We start from the raw sequence: 6,000 nt of genomic DNA, 5'->3' as shown, positions 1-6,000 counted from the left end.
CCACCCACACCATATTAGAAGATGAATGTACAGAGAGGGAGATATGCCTGATATTTTCTACTTGAAAATATAAGAGCCTGAATTTGCCTTTCATAAAATGCGACCGCTGGCATTTAGCAAAATCTCTGTGACCTTCAGCCATTATATACATATATATTGATTCAGCGGGGACTGTCAGTTAGAGCCTCCGTCCACACATAGATGATAAAAGGTTAAAATCTATCTTTTGGCACATCATCTGAGGATGATGAGAGGACCCTCCACCTCCTGCATTTCCTTCCACAAATCAATAGTTGTGCTCATAATGTTGGAAGAATTCTTCAATGTACCACAGAATGCTGCTCTTTTTTTGCTTCCTCGTAAAACTGACCCAGGGTCAGGAACAAGGGTACATCATTCATCAGGGGAGCACTCATGTCCTCCACACACAAAAGAGAAGGAGGGAGCGGGTGCCGCCAACGCATCTCCCCAAGTACCCCAGAGAACAACACCACTGAAGCACTACCATCTCACTCTGCCCTGTCTCTTATGCTCTCTCTCTCATCTCTCTCTCTCTCTTCCTCTCTCTCTCTCTCATCTCTCTCTCTCTCTCTCTCTCTCTCTCTCTCTCTCTCTCTCATCTCTCTCTCTCTCTCATCTCTCTCTCTCTCTTCCTCTCTCTCTCTCTCTTGTTCTCTCTCACTCCATCCTGCCATGGTGGAGTTGCTTCCCACCCCTCAGAGCTAGGGCTCTTGGCAACCCCGCTGTGAGCAGCCAGCGTTGAGTCGTCCTCAGCCCAGTGCCCAAAACACGCCTCCTGCTTCATCCCAATTCCAGGAACAACCATCAATAAACAAGGAGAGGAGGAGGAGGTGGGGGAGGGGGGGGGGGGGTTAGACCAAATTGAATCAGGGAAATCTATTGCATTTCAATGACATAAAATAAAAAAGAAAGACAAGCCAAACGAAGCAGAATACAAAAGTCTTCTTAACAGCCATCACACAGAGGAGTGAGGGAGGGGGAGAGAGAGAGAGAGAGAGAGAGAGAGAGAGAGAGAGAGAGAGAGAGTGTGAGTGAGTGAGTGAGTGAGTGAGGGAGGGAGGGAGGGTACCTGAGGGGGTACAGCAGGGTTTCTGTTTTCTGCCGTGTGTGAGTGTCTGAGCTGCTGCCGCAGCAGAGCAGAGCAGAGCTGAGTTTTACTGCAGCTCCCTTCCTTCCCAGAGCTGACGCCTGGCTTCACAGCTTTTGGTGTGTGTGTGTGTGTGTGTGTGTGTGTGTGTGTGTGTGTGTGTGTGTGTGTGTGTGTGTGTGTGTGTGTGTGTGTTTGTAAGTCTGGAGCGGGGCAGCTTGTGGAGAAAATAGATAACGTTTCCCACTGACTGCTCAGTGAACGAGGGCCAATGTTGGCCAGTCCACTCTATTCCAATGTGTAAAACAAACAAAAAGACCACAGTCACTGTTAAGTGCCCTTGTGTAGCCTACTTGGCTGTTCTAGTCTCACCCACTACCTGCATTCTCTCTACCTGTCATTACCCCTTATTGTGTGCAGGTGTGCTGGCGTCTGCGAGTTGGCCTGCCTATAAAAGCCGCCTTTTCCAACATGGCCGCAGATCGATCTCGGACCACACGCTGTTTACAGACCGCGGATTCTATTCTCGCCGTTTTGCTACTCTGCTCACAAATTGTCTTTTCTTTTTCTCGTTTTTCGAAATTGTAACTGGTGAAGGGCCGGTGAATTTTTTTGTTTGTTTTCCCACATTAGAATAGCTGGACGTTAGTGTAGAAGGTAAGCCGTGCGGAAGACTCACGCATTTTTATTTCGAGGAGGTAAGATAGTATTTGCTTAAAACTATTAGAAGGTTAGGAAGATTGCTAGAATCTGTTTTTAGTTATTTATTACTGTGCTTTCGAAGCATTGGCATCGTTGCTGAAGTCTCAGTTCGTCCAAAATAAATTAACATTTATATTTTTCTTATTCCTGACTCCTGGGCCTTTCTTATGTTGTGTTTCCATTTTCATGTTTATTGGATTCATAACATAAATGGGGGCTCGTCCGGGATGAATTAATTGATTAATTAATTGGCTAATTACTTGAAAAATTTCGACGGTCGAAAATCCGCCCGATAGTTGTCAATTTTTTTCCTGGTGTTTCCCCGCTGCCGCGCAGTTGCTGACACGCGTGTCCTTTGTTCTCTTTGCAGTGTTAAAATACACCAGCGTTTAGTCTGTTAATTGAATCAATATTTTTCGAAATCCCAGGAGTTTTGTGAGTAGTTGCGGTAGCCTTTTTGTCTGAAACGCGTTTGTTCATTTGTTCACTTTTGCTCTCGCAACATGTTCGATTTAGAAGAGTACACAAAAGCGCCTACGCAGGAAGGCCTGCTTACTATAACTCGTGATGAATTGTTGCGTGTTGCGGGTCATTATACACTCAAGGTACGTAGTGGTTTAAACAAAGCCGACCTTCTGAAAACTGAAACTGCCCTGTGCACCTCCAATTTTCCCAAAAACGAGATTAAACTCTCTTATGCAACTACAGAGCAAGCCACGAGCTCTTTATTGTCATTTGCACCCTTTATTACTGACGGAACCGTCGCTTTACCTGGAAAGCCTGATAAGCGTGTTCACATAAAATTGTTACGCGACACAGGCGCTTCGCAAAGCTTTTTATTAAAAGACGTTTTGCCTTTCAGCGACGATACAAGTACTGGAGATAGTGTCTTGGTCAGAGGATTTGAAATGGGCTATGTGAATGTGCCTTTACACAAGGTGTCCCTCTCTTCCGATTTAATCACCGGTGATGTAATTGTAGGTGTCCGCCCCTCTCTTCCAGTAGAAGGCGTTGCGATGCTACTCGGAAATGACCTTTGTGGGGGAAAAATATTCCCATCACCTATTGTCTCTCCAGCTGCCTCAGGCGATGTTGATTTGCCCACAGCATATCCTGAAGTTTTTCCGTCCAGTATGGCACAGCGCGCTGTTCTTGATGATTCCAAATCCGATGAGATCGACTTGTATGATACTTTCATTGCCCGTCCTTTCTCGTCTGTTAATGCACAGCCGTCTGATATGTCTCCCTCAGCCTCACGTAAATCAGCTCTTAGCCGTGATCAGCTTATAATTGAGCAAAAGAAGGATCCGTCCCTCACCTCGTTATTTTCCGAGGCAATGTCTGAGCGTGATGTTGAGTTCAGTCCCCTCGGATATTTTGTACAAGACGGTGTTTTAATGCGCAAGTGGAGACCGTTGACTGCTCCAGCGCGCGATATGTGGCATGTTGTTAATCAAATTGTTGTGCCAGCTCCTTATAGGGAGGAGATTTTGCGTTTAGCCCACGACCATCATTTCTCCGGACATCTAGGCATTAATAAAACCGCTGACCGTCTCCTCCGCCATTTCTTTTGGCCAGGTGTGATGTCGCCAGATACTGTAAGACATGCCATCCATGTCAGGTCATAGGCAAACCTAATCAAATTATCCCGCCTGCTCCGTTGCAGCCAATTCCGGTCTCCTCCGAACCGTTTGAGCGGGTGCTTCTGGACTGCGTAGGCCCTTTGTCCCGTACCAAGTCTGGTAATGTTTATTTGCTCACAATAATGTGCAGCTTAACTCGCTTCCCCGAGGCCGTCCCTCTGAGACAGATAACGACGCCTCTCGTTGTCAAAGCATTGTTTAAGTTCTTCTCTATATTCGGTCTCCCCAAAGTCGTCCAGACCGATCGCGGAACGAACTTTCTCTCCAACATATTCAGACAGGTCATGGAACAGCTAGCAATAAAACACGTTATCTCTAGCAGCTACCATCCGCAGTCGCAGGGGGCGCTAGAGAGGTTCCACCAGACCCTTAAGAACATGTTGGCAACATACTGTCACGAATTTGAGCACGACTGGGATGAAGGAATTCCGCTGGTCCTCTTTGCCATACGAGAAGTGGTCCAGGAGAGTTTGGGCTTTAGCCCCGCTGAGCTCGTCTTCGGCCACTCCGTGCGTGGCCCTTTAAAAGTGTTGAAAGAAGCGTGGCTCACTGAAACCACTAATTATCACGATCTCTCTGACTACGTTTCCAAAATGCGTTACAGGTTGCAGCGTGCCTGTCAGTTAGCCAAAGAGAACCTCGATGTTTCTCAGATGAGGATGAAGAAACTGTACGACCGCAAGGCCGTCGCCCGCCACTTTGTTCCAGGCGACCAGGTAATGGTGCTGTTACCAGTCCTCGGTTCTGCTTTGCAGGCGCGTTATACAGGTCCTTACCGCGTGGAACGTAGGGTAGGTGATCTAAATTACGTTATCGCCACGCCGGACCGCAGAAAAATATCCACACTCTGCCACGCGAACAGGTTAAAGCCATATCATGTGCGACAGCCCAGGTTGATGTCGTCTCCAAACTCTCCAGACTCGTCCGTTTCTCCTCAAAATGGCAGCCCAGCTCCGTTGCTGTCCACGGCACATGGTGCTGAAACTGTCGCCGTTGTTTCAGAAGCGCCTCCCGACGTTCCCGGCCCTCCTATGGAGGTGGTCGAAGGCAGACTTAAAAACTCTGAAATACTCGCAGATCTCCCTTCATTTCTCTCTCATCTCTCTGCTCCTGAGTCCGCTGATCTGTCAGCATTAATTTTGTCACACAAGGATTTGTTTACTGATATTCCTCGCTGTACAACTGCCATCACACACGACATCGAAGTTGAATGCAGTAGGCCAATTAAACAACATCCATATCGCGCCAACCCTTTGAAGCGCCAGATACTTAGGCAGGAGGTTCATTACATGCTCGAGAACAATATTGCTGAACCCAGCTCCAGCCCCTGGAGCTCACCATGTCTGTTAGTTCCAAAGCCCGACGGTACATTTCGTTTTTGTACCGATTTCAGACGCGTAAATGCTGTAACAAAAGCAGACAGTTTCCCGCTACCCCGTATGGATGACTGCGTTGACCGCTTGGGTCCCGCCAACCATGTTAGTAAATTGGACCTTCTTAAGGGCTATTGGCAGGTCCCATTAACCGAGCGTGTCAAGGAGATCTCAGCTTTTGCCACACCAGACCATTTCTTGCAGTACGTCCGCATGCCTTTTGGCCTTCGAAATTCTGCCGCCACATTTCAGCACTTGGTTAATAATGTCTTAGATGGTGTCCCAAACTGTGAGGCCTATTTAGACGACCTCCTCGTATATAGCGCCACCTGGCGTGAACATATAGAACATCTTTCCACAGTTTTTGACCGTCTGTCTCGCGCTGAATTAACCGTTAACTTGGCAAAGTGCATCTTCGGCCAGGCATCCGTCGTCTACCTCGGTAAAATCATTGGGCGTGGGCAGGTTCGCCCCGTCCAAGCAAAAGTTGAGGCCATCACGAATTTTCCAGCTCCGACCACCCGACGAGATTTACACCGCTTCCTCGGCATGGTCGGGTACTATAGGTCGTTCTGCAAAAACTTCTCGACCGTGGCTGCCCCACTGACCGACTTGTTGAGCACGAAGCGTGTTTTCAAATGGAGTGATACTTGTCAGTCTGCGTTTGACTCCGTGAAAGCTTTCCTCACCACTGCGCCGGTATTGGCCGCGCCAGATTTCAATCTGCCTTTCTCTGTCACAATAGATGCGAGTGATTTAGGCGCTGGCGCTGTCCTGTGTCAGGGTGGTGCTGATGGTCTAGAACACCCCGTTGCTTTCTTCTCGCGCAAATTCATTCATTACCAGCGCGCATATTCCACTATCGAAAAGGAAGCGCTTGCGCTGGTGCTCGCGCTGCAGCACTTTGAAGTCTATGTCGGCGGCGCTGCCACAGAGCATGCCACAGATGCTTCAACATCGTCATTAAACACATTCGTGGTCGGGACAATCTGGTCACTGACGCGTTATCTCGCGTATAACCCATTTCATTAGTGGTAATAAATTGTCGGGAGATATTAACTGTGTTTATCATCTGCAGGATGAGCTCTTATTCGGGAAAAGAAGTCTCTCCACTTGTTTAGGATAAGTATACCTTTTTTTTTTTAGATATATCTATCTTTATATATCTTTGATG

At 47.7% G+C, this 6,000-nt stretch overlaps 1 protein-coding gene across 1 annotated transcript in view; it reads right to left on the bottom strand.

Annotated features, from left to right (window-relative positions):
* LOC143119485 (alpha-1,6-mannosylglycoprotein 6-beta-N-acetylglucosaminyltransferase B-like) overlaps window positions 1-6,000 on the bottom strand; it is a 131,115-nt gene that overhangs the window by 65,273 nt on the left and 59,842 nt on the right. The window lies entirely within an intron of this gene.

The sequence above is a fragment of the Alosa pseudoharengus genome, unplaced genomic scaffold (genome assembly GCF_046254945.1).
Source record: "Alosa pseudoharengus isolate Yale_2024_CS ecotype anadromous, Long Island Sound unplaced genomic scaffold, YU_APseudo_1.1 YU_APseudo_1.1_scf_1, whole genome shotgun sequence".
In the NCBI taxonomy this organism is placed as follows: Eukaryota; Metazoa; Chordata; class Actinopteri; order Clupeiformes; family Clupeidae; genus Alosa; species Alosa pseudoharengus.
This window is presented reverse-complemented; position numbering and strand designations above follow the sequence as displayed.